Consider the following 18,749-nt stretch of genomic DNA (forward strand, 5'->3'; position numbering starts at 1 on the left):
TAATTCTTTCTTGCTTTGGTTAAATACACTTTCTTACTTTCTAACCATTTCTTTTATGCCCTAAAGATATTTTGTGTTGATTATAAGTTTTTTTTTTTTTTTTTTTTTTTTTTTTTTTTTTTTTTTTTTTTTGGCGATTGCATGGTTGGTGTTTCATAGCTTTGTTTATCCTTGAAAGCAAGCCAGATATGAGCTGAGGGCCAGGTAGGGCATGTCAGACTCATACTGTGGGGACAAAGGTAATCCAGTTTGTAGAGCAGAGCTGTGGACCCCTTGCATGTTGTTGTTGTTATTATGTGTATTGTTTGTTATGTATCAGTATAGTGGATGAAACTCACTAAGTTTCGAGCTTGCAGTTGTGGATTTTGTTTCAGGTACTTCGGATGATCGCAGGAAGGTGAAGGCGTGATCGTGCACCTCCTCTTGTTTTTATCACATGATTTTGGGATAGCTCTGATGAAAACCTTGTTTTGAAAACAATTTGTAAACAATAATGATTTTTGGATGTTTTAAAAAGTTAAATTTTTTTATGAATTTTATGGATGTTACATTAATGACAGGCAATTAGTAGCAATCAACATATTCCTCAGTCTCAATTTCATAGATAGTGTAAGAATTATCTTCGATATCACCATTTGTTGAGAGCCAAGTGTTGACTTCTCAGTCATGTTCAAAATCTTGACTTGTTCGTTTTTGGTTAAGGTCTCATTCACAATTTTTACAAGATCATCAACATTCAAACATTCATTTATGCGTAAGAATCATTTGGAAATTTATCGTATGCAATTATATTACTTTCACAGTCATATGTTGTTCCATCAATTTGTTCTTTTTTATACGAAAGAAAAGGAAGCATTTTCCAATGATGTTCATCGCATATGTCAGTTGAATGATAAAATTTTGTTAGTTTACCATACAAATGCTTAGCAGAATTACAATATATGTTTCTTTGTTTAATAAGCATCGAATTGTCCATCCTAAGTGAATCTCTATCTATTAAAAGATTTGTTATTCTAAGATCAAGAGATTCCATTAGTCCCTTCTTCTCTTCGAGTTTATTTCTAGCTTCATATAATTGGGACTTGGACTTTTCTACTTCACTACTCATAGAGATTAACATGTCATTAAGATAAGCACATATATTATCAAACTCAGACAAAACATCATTAAATGAGTTAAGAAGATTACGTACCTTAGTAGTCATTGGTGATTTAGTCGAGACTGTGGACATGCTCAATGAGCTGGATTTCGTATCTCGTCCTCATACAATCCAGATGACCATATTTGATAAGTTTGTTGTTCTTCGTCATCCCCTTTAGCAACCAAACAAACACCCTTATTTCGAGTTCTATTCTATTCTCCTCAATCTTCTTAGCATAATACGCCTCGTCTTTAACTCTCTCCTTCTCTTCTTTCTTCCTAAGCATGCAGTCCTTTGCCAAATAGTTCGACCCATTGCAGTAGTTACAATCGTAACTCGAGTCTCCTTTAAGTTTCAACTCCTTCTCATACGACTCCTTAACATCATTCTTTTCTACTTTCGAATCACCCTTCACACTTTTTCCAGATGAACTATTTCCTTTAACCTCATTGCTATTCTTGACTTTTGGATTAAAATGCTTCTTGAAGAATTTCTTTGTTTTGTTGTTTGAATAGTAAGCGACAACTTCATCATCAAGGTTAAACAAGAAACCTTCTTCATCATTTTTGGCTTTTTCATCAGATTCGACTTCAGATTCCTTTACTGCAACTTTCGAGTCCAAAGCTAAAGGTCCTCCAAGACTCAATTTACTTTCTTCAACAATATCATTGATCTCGCTTTCATGTGCTTTCAAGACACTATACATATTTGAAAGAGAACAACCATCAAAGCTTTCTTGAGTCTTGATCATCAAACTAATGTTCACCCACTCCTTTTGTAAGCCCATAAGAAAAGTAAGATTGAACTCCTGGGATGAACGAGTCACTCCATATCGAGAACACTTGAAAATCAATTCATTCAATCGATCATAGTACTATTCGATTGATTAATTGTCCTTTTGCTTGAACTCTCCCAACTCTAGCAAACATTGTTTTATAGAACTCTTCTTTGTCTTCTCATTACCTTGATATTTCTCATTCAAGGTATCCCAAATCTCCTTTGCAGTTTCACAACCTCGAACGTAATTATAAACTACTGGTGGAAGAGCACCACGTAATTCACGTAGACATTTATTATCGTTCGCCTTCATTTTGTTTCCTTGCGTGTGATCATATCCTCATTTGTAGCAGCAATACCAATGTCGACTAACATCACCTGACAATATTCTCCTCTTTTGATGGATCTCATCAGATATTCATCGATTCTGTTCAGATAATCTTCCATCCTATCAGCCCATTGCTCATAATACTCTGGAATCAACATCGGAATCTTAGTTGATGATCCGATCAAGTGAGAGAAACTAGACATCGTGTTCATGTTGAAGTTCGTCATTGTTGAACATATTTGAAGAAAAAGAGCTTTTGATTCAAATAGAAATCTACGAAGAAAATCAATCATAGATTGATATAAAATTAATCGATCTAACACACAGAGTGTAGAATCAATTCAAAACAATCAATTGACACCAGTTTCCTGATTCCATTTGCGGAAGATTTTGAATCAGAACGAGCGATTAAAAAAATGAAAAATACGAGAAAACTTCAATCGATTGAGTGAATCCTGCTCTGATATGAATTGTAGTGTGTTAGATTTGATTACAAACACAAATGATACCAAGAAAGTAGTAAAGAACACACGATATAAATATAATTTGGTTGGCTCAATTATTAGTCTAGACAAGTACAAGAGTTTGAGAGTACAAATGACAAAAATGACGCTCTAGGTAGTTACTCAACTATATGTACTTACCCTATTTATAGGGTACATCAAACTTACAAAAAGTTACAAGGACTATACACTAAAGTGTTGAAACTACTAGGCCTTGTAAATTAGATAGAGTGTCGAAGTCATGTTGATTTCGACTTCTTACAGATTCTGACTACTGCGACTCCTCACTATACACATTCAACCCCAACAGTATTTATTCCCTCGAGAAATTGGAAATGGACCCATAAATTCGATACCCCAAATATCGAATACTTCACAAACTTGGATGTTATTTTAGGGCATCTTATTTCGGGAAAAAATGTTGTCCGATCATTGGCACGAACCACAATCTTTGACATATTTTGTAGCGTCCATGAAAATCGTGGGGCAATAAAATCCTGCATCGAATATCTTCTTTGCTATGTATTGCACTCCGTGATGTCCTCCGGTTGTCCGTTGTGGCAATGCATCAGAATTTCTATCCTTTCCCTCCCGAATATGCATCTTCTAAGAATTCCATCCGCACAACTTCTAAGAAGATAAGGTTCATCCAAAAAATAGTATTTGACTTCCGAAAACAATTTCTTCTTTTGTTGATGGGTTAAACCTTTTGGGAGGTAGCCACTGGCTAAATAATTGGCAATGTCCGCATATCATGGCTCATTCCATGCGATCACCATTAGATATTCTTCAGGAAAATCATCTCCAATTTCTTTTTTCTTTCAACTCTTCCATCTTCGGATTTTCCAATCCCGAGAGGTGATCGCCCGCCACATTTTCCATACCCTTTTTGTCTCTAATCTCTATGGCGAATTCTTTAACGAGGAGTACCTATCAGATCAACCTTGTATTTGCATCCTGCTTAGTAAATAGATATTTAAGAGAAGAATGGTCAGTAAAAACAATAGTTTTGGACAAGACTAGAAAATGGCAGAATTTATCAAATGCGTAAACAACGGTCGAAAGTTTTTTTTTCGGTTGTGGTGTAGTTTTCTTAGGCCGAGTTTAGTGTGCTGCTTGCATAGTATATAGGTTGAAAGTGCTTATCAACCCTTTGTCCATGGACTACACCTACAACAAAATCACTAGCATCACACATGAGTTCAAATGAGAGGATCCAATTTAGGGCAACCATAATTGGGCATTTGTCAATTTTTCTTTTAATGCTTCAAAAGCTTTAAGACATTCCTTAGAAAAATCATATGCAGCATCTTTTAAAAGAAGTTGAGTTAAAGGCCTAGTTATTTTTGAAAAATCTTTTATGAAATGGCGGTAAAATCCTACATGGCCTAGAAAACTCCTAACCCCCTTCACGTTTGTTGGAGGTGGTAATTTAGCTATGGTGTCGACCTTTGTATGATCCACCTCTATCCCCGATTTTTATGGCCCAACACAATCCCTTCTTTCACCATAAAATGATACTATTCCTAATTCAAGACCAAATTGGACTTTTCAAACATAACAATCATTAAATCAAGGTAGACAAACAATCTTCGAAAGAGGGTCTGAAAATAGAAAAATCGTTCATGAAAACTTCCATGAACTTCTCAACCGTATCGTGGAAAATGGCCATCATACATGTTTGGAAAGTGGCCAGTCCGTTGCATAATCTGAATGACATCCGACGATAAGCTAAAGTCCCGCTAGGACAAGTGAAGATGGTTTTCTCTTGGTCTTGAGGATCAATAGGAATCTGAAAATATCCTAAAAAACCGTCCAGAAAACAGTAATAAAGATGACCGGATAAGTATTTGAGCATTTGATCAATAAAGGGAAAAGGAAAGTGGTCCTTGCAAGTGACTGTTGGATATAGTGTCTAAGCCCATAACTATATTTGGTATGTACTTGACCCGACCCGACATGGTCCATTTGGGTTGCACTTCACCCGAACAATTTATGGATAATATTTGAGAATAGTACAAGTTATGATTTATTAATATATTATAAGTTCTAATATATTAATATAAGATCATATTATTTAATTAGTAGTGATCTATAATTAATCTAGGATTAATTTAGTGATCAAAGATATTACTAATTAAATATGGGCTTCTATATTTATATAGTGTGGGCTTATGCTTATTTGGAATGGGCTAGGCTTGGATGGAGAAGTCCATGGATACTCCATGGAGCTTTAACCCATGGATCTCATGGAAATGAAGAGACATGGGTATTAGGGTTTACATGGATGTAACCCTAATCCACCACACTATATAAAGGAGGTCTTGGTTCTTGAAATCACACTAGTTGACACTTGTTGAGGTGAGGGCCGATTTCAAGAGAAGTGGTGACTATTCTCTCAAAGTTCCAAGTTTGTGGTGATTTGTGACTTTCATTTGAGGCATCCACACTATTGGTGCTAGGCTCTAAAACTCCAAGCAATCAACTACAACTACAAGGTAAGTGTTTATACTAGCTTTATTTGATTCAAGTTCCCCATGCCATGCTAGTTAGGATATAAGCCTTGGAAAAATTAATTATTTGCATGTATCTTAGACAAACATAGATCCAAGGTTTATTAGGGTTGCATGTACACTTAGGAAGTGTTAGAATGCTGAAAACCCATTAGTGGTATAAGAGCCTAGGCTTGTTTGTTTGATACTTGTTGCAATATGCTTGAAAAAGTCGAAAAATTTGCTGTCTGACTGCTGAACTCGCCGAGTCCATGGGGGGACTCGCCGAGTTCACTTGTATCTTCAACCTACTCGCCGAGTAGGTTCATGCACTCGGCGAGTAGGGTCGACAGAGTGCATGTTTTCGACTTTAGTTGCTGGAAATGGATTAGAAACATTACCCTAAACTGTTTTGGTACTTGAAAACTTGTTTTAGATGGTGTAATGTCTTTTCTAACTCATTTACAACAACTAGTTATCAAAATTACAAAGATTAAGTGTGATTTTGATATATGAAAGTGTTCATGTTCATGATCTTGTTCTTATGATGTTTAGATGATCATAGGAATTATGTTTAACCTATGTGGTAGATTAATTCTTGATCATAATGTGATTTAATGGAGTCCATAACTTGTCCTCAAGTTATGGAAAAACCAAAAGTCTCTTGGATTGAAAACCATTAAAAGAACACAAGAGTTAGAAAAGTGAAGAGTCTTCATTTTATTACTCTATTAAACTCATAAGTTACAAGAAATGAAAAGTTTTGGAAGTTTACAAAACTTGCCCTCAAGTTTTGGAACAAGTAAAGTCAAGTTAAAACTTTAGTTCCAACCCTTAGAATTTTAAAAGTTAAAATTCAACCTTTATACTTATATTATTATGATTTAATAATTATATATATATATATATATATATATATATATATGTATAAGAACAAAGTCGTCTTACTGCTAGTACGCCTCATTCACGAAGCCGGTCTATAAGGTGGGTATAAGGTTGTTGCCTATAAAATGGTGACTTAATGGGTGTCCACTCTCACCCACCGCTTGCTTGACTGGTGGAGGGTCGTTAGCCGAACGGGTAAGACAAGGACTTATAAATTCTCATTAAAAGTATGATGAATATTATAAAGTAACTAAATGTTTTATTAAATTCCCAATCTTAGTTACTTTAGGAAAAATGTGAATAAGGTGCTAATCCATGAAATTACACTTTACACTTTGATTAAGTCGTTGGTGGAGCGTGTGTGGTTAACCGGCACACTAACTTGGACTTAACAAGGTAGGTAAAGGGTGACTTAGGGTTTATTATAGTATCGATGGAGCATGTGTGGTTTACCGGCACATCGATTGAGTGATAAACCTTAAGGGTACCAAGTGATTTGCATGGTTACTTCACACCTCGTTTTGTGATCCTCGGCATCCCAGTCACAAAACTTAGAGGGCACACTCGAGATTGAAACATGCCTTTGAATAGTTCATTGAATCTCAAAGAATCTAGGAATTTCTAAGAACCAATCACAAACCTAATGTTTCGGTTTTCGTGGTGGAAATTGGTGAATCGTCATTCACCTACCTTTCAAATATGGTATAGCTTAGATTACGGCATACCTCTTCTAAGTTATATTATATTGTGATTGGATCCTAGCCTTAATATTACATTTGGGTGTTTTATTAAGGACTCTCTTATATCTAAACTAATCTTGTTCTCTTCTTTTCAGATGTCTTCAAACAATGCTGCTTCTGGTTCTAATCCTAATGGCTCCTTTACCCTTATGAACTTGTGTGGGAAAGTCACCTTTGATGGATCCAACTTCAATGAGTGGATCAGAAACATCAGGATGATTACCCGCTACGAGGACAAAGAATATGTCCTTGACAAGGAGCTTAAGGAGATTGATGAGACCACTGCAACTCCTCAGGAGATCGCTGACTTTCGGGCACATGAAAGGGATGCTACGAAAGTGGCTTGCATCATGATGGCCACGATGACAGCGGAACTCCAAAAGTCTTATGAAGATTTCTACCCTTATGAAATGCACCAAGATTTGATGGAAAGATACCATCAAAGTGCAAGGCAAGAGAGGTATGAAATCATCTGCTCCATGATAACAACCATGATGAAGGACGGGGAATCCGTCACGAGCCACATGCAGAAAATGCAAAGGTATGTGGATCGTTTGCTGAAGCTTAATGTGAACTTCCCTGAGGATCTTGCAATAGATATCATTTTGCACTCCTTACCATCGTGCTATGATAAATTCTGCATGACATATCACATGAATAAGGAAGAGGTCACACTCAGCAAACTTCAGGGACTTCTCAAGACCGCAGAATCAGGTCTTAAGGGGAAGTCGGTTGCTATCACTCCTACTCCAAACTCAACTCCGGTTTTGGCAATTGGGAAAAGTCGATGGAGGAAGAGAAAGAGATCCTCGAAGGGTACCAAGGCTCGGACCCTTGATGGCTCTTCTTCAAGTGGAACCAAGAAAGGTTTCATCACTCCTTCTTCTGACCCAAAAGAGGCTGAATGTTTCTATTTCCATGAAAAGTCTCATTGGAAGCGGAACTGCCCAAAGTACCAGCAGGATGTGAAGGATGGGAAAGTCAAACCCAACCATGCAGGTATTTACACTATCATTTCTAATAACTCACCCCATTCTAAATATTGGGTCCTTGATACCGGTTGTGGTGTTCATATTTGTTGTGACTTGCAGGGACTAAGAAGAAGTGAGAATGTGGAGCAAGGAAGAATAAACTTGATCATAGGGAATAGGAAAGCTTCACCTGTCACCAAGATTGGAGTTTATACTTTATCGATAAGTAGTGGGTTTAATTTAGAATTGAATAAATGTTGTTATTCGCCAGGAATGGCAAGAAATATTATTTCCTTTCATGCTTTGTACAAACAAGGGTTTACCTTCTCATTTAATAATGAAGTTGGTTCTATTGATGTTTTCTATAATAATGTCTTTTATTTTAAAGCATTACCTTGTGATGGTGTGTATGAAGCTATATCTGTTGTAGATAGCTTAGGAAATAATGTTTTGTGTATTGATTCTACTAATCATAATAACTTGGATAAAGCATCATTATGGCATTGTCGTCTTGGACATATAAGCAAGAAACGCATAGGCCAACTCAAAAAGGATGGAGTCTTGGAGTCGTTTGACCTAAAGTCAGATGATAGTTGCGAATCATGCTTACTTGGAAAAATGACAAAGTCACCCTTCACAGGCTCGTGTGAGAGGGGTAAAGGTTTGTTGGACCTTGTACACACGGATGTGTGTGGACCATTCAAACATGCCACAAGGGATGCTAATCGTTATTATTTGACTTTTACTGATGATTACAGTAGATATGGATATGTCTACTTAATCAAGCATAAGTCAGAGACTTTCGAGAAGTTTAAGGAATTTAAACAGGAAGTCGAGAATCAATTGGGCAGGAACATTAAGATGCTTCGATCCGATCGAGGAGGTGAGTATCTTAGTTCAGAGTTCCTCGGCTATCTTAGGGAATGTGGGATTGTCTCACAATTGACACCTCCCAGGACACCACAGTTGAATGGTGTGGCTGAGAGGCGTAATTGAACCTTGTTGGACATGGTTCGTTCCATGATGAGTCGAGCTACGCTACCAATCTCATTCTGGGGGTATGCCTTAGAGACTGTCGCCCATATTCTTAATCTTGTCCCTACAAAGAAAGTTGCCAAAACTCCTCACGAGATGTGGACTGGTAAAGTACCTAAGCTAGACCACATCAAGATTTGGGGTTGCGAGTCTTTCGTGAGACGCGAGACTCATGATAAGCTCGAACCTCGAAGCGAGAGGTGTATTTTCATCGGCTACCCACATCAATCCTTTGTTTACCTCTTCTACAGACCTAGTGATAATGTGGTCTTTGTAGCAAGAAGAGGAGTTTTTCGAGAGAGAGAATTTATAAGCCAAGGAGACAGTGGGAGGCAAATTGATCTTGAAGAAATTCAAGAGTCAAGCGGTGAAGGAACTTCAAACACTAGCCCTCAACTTGAGGAGGAAACTCCTGTTGAGCCAGTTGATGTGCCTGTACCTCTTAGGCGTTCCACAAGAGTTAGGAATGCACCTGAGCATTATTATGGCTTTCATATTACTGCGGAAGGTGAGACACTTATTAGTGATGAGACACTAGTAGGTCTGGATGAACCTAACAGCTACACGGAAGCCATGGCAGGCCCTGAGGCTGCTAAATGGAAAGAGGCCATGGATAGCGAGATACAATCCATGTATGACAATCAAGTTTGGAACTTGGTTGAGAATGTACCTGGTCGTAAGACTGTAGGGTGCAAATGGGTCTTCAAGAAGAAGACCGACATGGATGGTAATGTACACACTTATAAGGCTAGACTGGTTGCAAAGGGCTTCTCTCAAATTTCTGGAGTGGACTATGATGAGACCTTTTCTCCAGTAGCCAAGATTAAGTCTATTCGGGTTCTGTTGGCCATAGCTGCATTTCATGACTATGAAATATGGCAAATGGATGTCAAAACCGCTTTCCTTAATGGAAAGTTGGCTGAAGATGTTTACATGAGTCAGCCAGAGGGTTTTGTCAGCAACGAGTACCCTAATAGAGTGTGTAAGCTTGAGAAATCCATTTATGGATTGAAGCAAGCACCTCGCAGGTGGAATCTTTGCTTTGATGAGAAAGTCAAGGAATTTGGCTTTTCAAGGAGTGAAGATGAATCTTGCGTCTATATCAAGGCTAGTGGGAGCATAGTCAGTTTTTTGGTACTATATGTGGATGACATACTACTCATAGGAAATGACATCCCAACCCTGCAGGAAGTAAAGTCCTGGCTTGGGAAGTGTTTCGCTATGAAGGACCTTGGTGAAGCTGCCTATATCCTAGGGATAAAGATTTTGAGAAACAGGAGTAAAAGACATAAAGCCCTAGTACTGAGGCTGAGATAGCAGAAATGAGTCGATTTCCTTATGCTTCAGTTGTAGGATCGATCATGTATGCTATGACGTGTACTCGACCTGATGTAGCCTTTGCTTTGAGTATGGTTAGCAGGTATCAGGCGAACCCTGGCAAGGAACACTGGACTGCGGTAAAGAATATCCTCAAGTACCTGCGAAGGACTAAGGACTGGGTTCTTACCTTCGGTGGAAGTGATGACTTGAGAGCTGTAGGGTATAGTGATGCTAGCTTCCAGACTGATAGGGATAATTTCCGTTCTTAGTCGGGCTGGGTCTTTACCCTAAACGGAGGAGCAATTTCTTGGAAGAGTTCCAAGCAGGAGACAGTGGCTGATTCCACTTATGAATCAGAGTATATAGCAGCAAGCGAGGCAGCAAAGGAGGCGATATGGCTAAAGAACTTCATCGGAGACCTTGGAGTTGTACCAGCTATAAAAGAGCCAATGGAGATTTTCTGTGATAACAATAGTGCGGTTGCCTTAGCCAAGGAACCAAGGGATCACGGGAGATCCAGACACATCGACAGAAAATACCATTTTATCAGACATTGAATCGAAGAAGGACTCCTCGTGGCGAAGAGGGTATCATCGGATGAGAACCCAGCAGATCCCCTCACGAAGGGACTGAGTAGGGTTAAGCATCTCCAGCATGCTCGGAGCATAGGGCTAAAGGATGATATAAGTTTTAGTAGTTAGATAAATTATGAAATTTGTAAAGTGTAATTGACATTTGATGATGAATAAAAGGTGTTTTATTTATGAGTAAAGTGTTGCTATCTCTTGTCGATCGTTTACTATATTTCTTTTGCATGTTTTAACTTCCAGAATAATTATGTTTGGTATATCATATTATTCAAACCTCCACAGTCGGTCATATGTCGGAAGTAGGTATGAATCAAGACTGTCATGATTGGTTGCAGAGGTCCAAGGTGTTGGACATGGCTAGAACAATCATGAGTGCTCATAAGTTCTGAGCATTGGACTCAACCCACGCTCACTGGAATCACTTCATGGAATTTTATCTCGAGTGATCATGAGACGGTAATATCATATAAGTCTTCAAACCTAGAGATATGATTTGTTAGTTACGAGTTGGTTATGCATTGATTGTACGAAACCGCATTGGTAACTCGATGTTATAAAACGTGCCTTTGTGTGTAATTCAATGAGTGGTAGAACAAACATATGAGTCAAAGTTTATCTGTTCCTTCTTGGATTAGAAGCTGATATCTGGGCCCCTCGATGATTTTGTTTTGACCTATGTACCGGGCCCGGTCAGAACTAAATTGATGTGTTTAGTTGAGTTCTATGTCAAACAAATCGGAAATCAGGAAACAAATGCTGGACAATAAGCAAGATAATGTTCCATGTATTTCTCCGGCTGATATCTAGAATAGAGGATTATATGATCACTTATCTTAAATGGTGCGTTCTAGTTCAACAGAGTTTAAAGAGCTACGATTGTTGATCGGTTCCTGAAGTTATACTTGCAAATATAGTTACTAGACTTATCCAAGTGGGAGACTGTTGGATATAGTGTCTAAGCCCATAACTATATTTGGTATGTACTTGACCCGACCCGGCATGGTCCATTTGGGTTGCACTTCACCCGAACAATTTATGGATAATATTTGAGAATAGTACAAGTTATGATTTATTAATATATTATAAGTTCTAATATATTAATATAAGATCATATTATTTAATTAGTAGTGATCTATAATTAATCTAGGATTAATTTAGTGATCAAAGATATTACTAATTAAATATGGGCTTCTATATTTATATAGTGTGGGCTTATGCTTATTTGGAATGGGCTAGGCTTGGATGGAGAAGTCCATGGATACTCCATGGAGCTTTAACCCATGGATCTCATGGAAATGAAGAGACATGGGTATTAGGGTTTACATGGATGTAACCCTAATCCACCACACTATATAAAGGAGGTCTTGGTTCTTGAAATCACACTAGTTGACACTTGTTGAGGTGAGGGCCGATTTCAAGAGAAGTGGTGACTATTCTCTCAAAGTTCCAAGTTTGTGGTGATTTGTGACTTTCATTTGAGGCATCCACACTATTGGTGCTAGGCTCTAAAACTCCAAGCAATCAACTACAACTACAAGGTAAGTGTTTCTACCAGCTTTATTTGATTCAAGTTCCCCATGCCATGCTAGTTAGGATATAAGCCTTGGAAAAATTAATTATTTGCATGTATCTTAGACAAACATAGATCCAAGGTTTATTAGGGTTGCATGTACACTTAGGAAGTGTTAGAATGCTCAAAACCCATCAGTGACATCATTTAACTTGCGATAATCGATGCACACTTACCAACCGATTACCGTTCTTGCGGGAATAAACTCATTTTTTTTCGTTCGTGACCACCGTGATTCCTCCTTTCTTTGGTACCACATGCACCAGACTCACCCATTAGCTATCCGAGATCGAGTAAATGATTCCGGAATCCAAAAGCTTGACGACCTCCTACTTGACCACTCCAGATGTTCGGGTAGAACTTTCAAATCGATTTTTGCCTTCTTTTGATTGACCATGACATGGTCATCTACACTCTACGCCGCCGTGGTGAGTTCAGTTTGAACGATCGATCGAGATTTTTTAGATTGCCACGTCGTGGTATCTTGAGCACATCGTGGTGTGTCTTCAGAACTTTTTATTAATTCTGTGTACTAGCTTTCCTCTAGCAACTCTTTTAGTTCTTTTAAACCGTGTTCAACATCAAAATCAAAGCAAACACATTGAGATTCGTTATCATTTCATACGAGAATATGTTGAACGTGGGCAAATCATAGTGGAATATGTCAACTCAAAGGATCAACCGACATACATCTTTACAAAGGCTTTAGCATACATGAAACATGGTGAAATGTTGGCATCACGAATCTTGAGCCAATTTGGGTTTAAGGGGGAGAATGTGAGTATAAACCAACATGGAAAACAACCTGCTTTTGTTGACAAATGAATACCTATGTTGTGGACAATAACAACTACAAATGGAAGCTTCTCTATTTCACATGATAAACACAATAAATTGTCATAATAGTTATAGTGGCTAGTTTTAGTATAAATAGATGTTGTGACCTGTAATGTACCATTAAACAGAGAGTGTACCACTAACAAAGAGTGATAGCGAAATACTTAGAGTGAGTATTTTTAATAGAGGGTTGTTTTCTTTTCTTGTAATATTGAGCTAGTAAGCTCCTCCTTTTGTTTTAGTTCCGAATAAAAGTTTGTTTCAAACCCAACAAATGAGAGTTTCTTTTAGAAATGGCAAACAAACCCGTACCCGATGGATACCCGAAACCCTAACCCGAGTTGACCTGGTAAATCCCGATTTGACCGAGACGGGGCCGGGGATAGGTATTACTCGAATGCAAAAAGCGGGGATAAGGATGAAGATGATTCTATGTGTCGGGTACCCATACCCGTATCCGAAACCGACCCCGATGGGTACCCGATATATATATATATATATATATATATATATATATATATATATATATATATATATATATCGGGTACCCATCGGGGTCGGTTTCGGATACGAGTATGGGTACCCGACACACACACACACACACACACATATATATATATATATAGAATTAAGTTCATTTGAGAACAGTATTTATTGTGAGAACGTGAGAACACCATTTGTATGTTATTCTTCTTGTTTGAATTTAATATGTATAGTATTGTAGTAATTACAATATGATTATATTCAATTTTATATTTCCATTCTACTATAAAATTTATATATAAATGTAATAATTTAGTAAATTCTAATGTGAATGTTAAATATGTGACTCTTCATATATTCGATGATGAATAATGTCATAAAGTTGTACATACTAAATTTTAATGTGAATATTAATGTGTGATTGCTCATATATTTGTTGATGAATAATGTCATAACGTTGTATATACAAAATTCATAGCAGAATAGTAACATAAAGTAGTGTTCTCACGTTCTCACAATAAATACTGTTCTCACATGAACCTAACCCTATATATATATATATATATATATATATATATATATATATATATATATGCTTAGGTTATTGTATTCTAATTAATTATTGTGTGGATGTAGGGGTGAATGTAGACCAATGGTTTTAGTTATTTTAAATAATGATTTACCTATCTTTAAATTAGGAGACACATGTTTAAACTAGGAAACACATGTTTAATTAATGAAAATTTCGAATTTTAAGGGATATTGATTCTTTTAATTTTGAATTATGATTTTTTTTAATTTATTAATTTTTAATTCTAACATATTTTTTAATTTTACTCGATTTTATTCTTTTAGAATGCAATTATGTTAGAACGATATTCTATGAAAATGCCATAATACATTCTTATAGAGTACATATTTTGATTGAAGTAACTTCTTTTAAAAAACAACATTCTTGAACCTTCAGTTGAAATATAACATGATCCTTATATATTCAAACATTGTAATGCAAATATAGATTCATACATATTGTTACAGAATAATAGTCTAAATAACATCCTTAAATATACAATGATTGAAGAAATAGATTTGATTATTAAAATTAATTAATAGATAACATTAAAATTTTACCTTATTTAATTAATTCTTAAACTATCTTCCCTAAATTAAAGGGATTAATTAAATATTTATTTAATTACTAAAATTAATTAATAGATAACATTAAAAATTTACCTTATTTAGGTTTTGAAATAATTGGCTCACATTGATTCCTACATCCACACAATAATTAGTTAGAATACTTGAACCTAGCTCTCTTTCTCTCTCTCTCTCTCTCTCTCTCTCTATATATATATATATATATATATATATATATATATATATATATATATATATATATATATATAGTATTATTTATGTTTTTATTTTTAATAATTCATAGGCAAAAGTTCAGTAGACGAATTAAGGTTTTTTAACAATCAAACATATAGTTTTGGGAAGACTTTTTATGTCTTTTTATTTTATTTTATTTTATTTTTTTGCAATAAATGGTTTTATTTGTAAACTTGAATGTTATTGTTTGGGTTTGAAGACATTTAGTAATTATAATGCTTTATGTTAATTCTATTAATTTTTGTTTTATTTGTTAATATATAATTATGAGTTATTTTTCATAAAAGTTCAAAACTTTGTAACGGAGAAAAATCCCCGATTACCCATTGGGGATCCCCGTTACCCATTGGGGATGGGGATGAGGTCGGGTATGGGGATGGGGAACACGAAACCCACTATACCCGTACCTATTGCCATCTCTAGTTTCTTTACATAACAAACACATGGATTCTTTTATTAACTCAACACATAATTACATACGTCCTAACCCAGCGGTATCCGATGTTGCCCTCCCTCCATGAGGTCGAGGGTTCAAGTCCCATGAGGGACATAGGTGGAGATTTAGGAGTAGTGTAAGAGTAGAATATATTTGTCGTTCCAATATATATATATATATATATATATATATATATATATATATATATATTATTTTGTTTTTACTAACTATTATGTGCCAGAATGCACAGATCTGGACCACCGGATGAATAGAATCAACAGTCATGATCTGAGGGTCTATGATATTACAATAGGGTAGCATGTATCATATAATCACACAAATTTCAGCAAAAGAGTATTTTGGTCAATTAACCTATTTTAAAAAAGGAATTTTTCGGATTTTAAGGGATCATTAATTCCCTTATTTTTAAAAAATCTAAATTTTTTAAATTAATTCTAATTAAAATTTAATATTATTTTTAATAATAACCGATTTTATTCTGTCAAAATGACAAAAAGTCAACAATAAACTAGTAAATATATTTGATGTTTTATTCTTGCAGAATATGGTTTCATTCAAGATACTTTTTACATTCATTCTAAAAAAATTATGACTAATAATGGTTTAAGGATTACATTTATTCTTAAAGATTAAAACTAAAAATGGTTAAAAAAAACATCAAAATCTAACAAAAACACTAATTCATTCCGAAATAATATTATTGTTAAGAAACACTTTATACATTCTAGCATAATACATTTTGCAAGAATACACTCTAATTCTCCATGTTTTTTCTCATTTTCCACATCAATGATAATCTCTTCAAAACCTAAATCCATAAAAAAAACATAATCAACTTTCAGATATTAAAAAATTCAGAGCATTCTAAAATAATAAAAACTATAAATTCTGATAGAATGTAGTAGATATTAAACAATTGTAATTTATTCTAATAACATGCATTACTAATTATTCTGCTAGAATATACTATCACTATTCTAATAACATGCATTACTCGTAATTCTGTTAGAATGCATTACCAGTTAAGCAAATATACTTGTTGTTAACAAAACATTCTTAAAGACATTTTGACAGAATGCATTTATATAAAGAAATTTTGACAGAATACACACAAGTTTGAACTTATATTCTAGTAGAATTTATAACATCTTTTTTTTTTTTTTGTATAAAATAAAAACACCAAAATGAATTTATATAAATAATTTCTGACAGAATACAATCAAGTATACTTCTTGTTAACAAACATTCTCAAAGACATTCTTACAAAATACAAGCAAGTATACTTGTGGTTAACAAACATTCTCAAAGACATTCTGACAGAATACAAGCATTACTTATTTAATGGAAACAATATAATGGAGATTGATAGCATATTCTACCAGAATGTTTTTTAATTTTCCTATCTAACAATGTTTTTTACTTTTCCTATCTTGACAAATAAGAAGATTGAAATCGAATTCTGATAGAATAATAGGTATTCTGAGAGTTTTGACAGAATACATACAACATGGCCAAATTTTCTTTCAGGCATTTCCACAAACACCTTTTGTGCAACATATATAAATAATAGAGAATCAAAAGCTTAAAGCATAAAAAAAAACAAATATCCTCATTGTTCTTCTTATGCGAATTTAAGGGAGTGTGCAACTCAACAAAACTTAACATCCATTAAAATAGGTTGCTTCATCAATTAGGGTTTGAGAAAAAGGAGTTAGCATCAATAATTTTTAAGATGTATTTCTTATGAATAAACGTGATTATAACAACGGATTTTACATAAAGATTTAATTATAACTAAAATTGATGAGATAATAAGAGGAATCAACTATTATTCGAATTATATCACTAATCTATGAATTTTTTTTTTGCCCAGAATTGTAAAATTTACGCTACTGATTACCTGGATTTGCAACTTGTCATTAATTTCTTCAATTACTTCTTGCTCAACAGCGCTAATGGAGACGGAAGTGCTGGTGAAGGCATTTAAACTCACTCGTGTCTCGTTTTTTTCTTTTGTCGGCGATTGGTCCTTTAGGGTTGTTCGACGGTGGAGGCATCGACATACAAATTTTGAGGATGAATGATAACGTAGTGAAACGATGTATGGATTTAAATGCTATTTAAGAGAAATTGACCCATTATTTTAGGGATTATAATTTTGGAATATAATTAATTGTACATACATAATGACTAAACTATCATTTATTATTCAGTTAATGATTTTTTTTCCTTTTTTTTTTCCTAAATTCTGATTGGACAATTCATCACACAATAGTTGTTGGAAACATTTGAACCTATCTCTCTCTCTCTCTCTCTCTCTCTCTCTCTCTCTATATATATATATATATATATATATATATATATATATATATATATATATATATATATATATATATATATATATATATAGGCACTAGTAACAAACAATACAACCCTTCTAACCATTGCATCTTTTCCTAAATAACTAACTTCTAGATTTAACTGCCATATTTGACGGTTAACATGCATAACTAAATTAACCACCTATTTAACTGCCTAACATTAATTCACACTAACTATAGTTTATAGAACAAGTCTAGATTATAATTCTAACAGGTTGATGGCCTTACTGATTCTGTTCAACCTAATGCAGATTAACGTTCTTATCATTGTTAGAACACAGGTAAAGGTGTATATGGATTTCTATAGGATTTGTTTTGATTTGAACATATAGAAGACAAAAGATCAGGTTTTGTATTGATTGATTGATCCAAGTTTTGGACTAGATTTGGGGTTAAGATTTTGCCATTTTGGTTATCATTGTCGCTTCTCTTCGACGTGGTTCACACAGAAACCCATGGATCTACAATGTCACTTCATCTTGGCAATAAACAATGACCGAGTGATAGTGAACAAATATTTATGAATCTTGAGGTCTACAAATCACAATATCTGTTAGATGGTTATTGTTGGAGTAATAATGTAATAATAATTAAATGAATGTTTTGGCACGTTAGTTCGGATATTAAAGCAAATTTGCAATATTTAACAAAAACCGACCTTAGCTCAGTTGGTAGAGCGGAGGACTGTAGTAGGCAATAAGCCAATGGCTATCCTTAGGTCGCTGGTTCGAATCCGGCAGGTCGGAATTTTAAAAGTTCGTTTTCATGCTTCGATGAACAAGGCTAGTTTTACCTACAAACAACCATATGTTTTTGGAAGCTCTTCATCTGAACAACAATGATGGAT

The 18,749-nt window shown here is 35.0% G+C and overlaps 1 non-coding gene across 1 annotated transcript; it reads left to right on the plus strand.

Moving 5' to 3' along the window:
• The first annotated feature begins 18,555 nt into the window (after nucleotides 1-18,555).
• Nucleotides 18,556-18,648, plus strand: TRNAY-GUA (transfer RNA tyrosine (anticodon GUA)). The gene is made up of 2 exons: nucleotides 18,556-18,592; nucleotides 18,613-18,648. It is a non-coding gene; the product is annotated as a tRNA-Tyr (tRNA).
• Nucleotides 18,649-18,749: the final 101 nt, after the last annotated feature.

This window comes from Lactuca serriola, chromosome 8 (assembly GCF_051521515.1).
Source record: "Lactuca serriola cultivar US96UC23 chromosome 8, Lser_US96UC23_V15, whole genome shotgun sequence".
Lineage (NCBI taxonomy): Eukaryota > Viridiplantae > Streptophyta > Magnoliopsida > Asterales > Asteraceae > Lactuca > Lactuca serriola.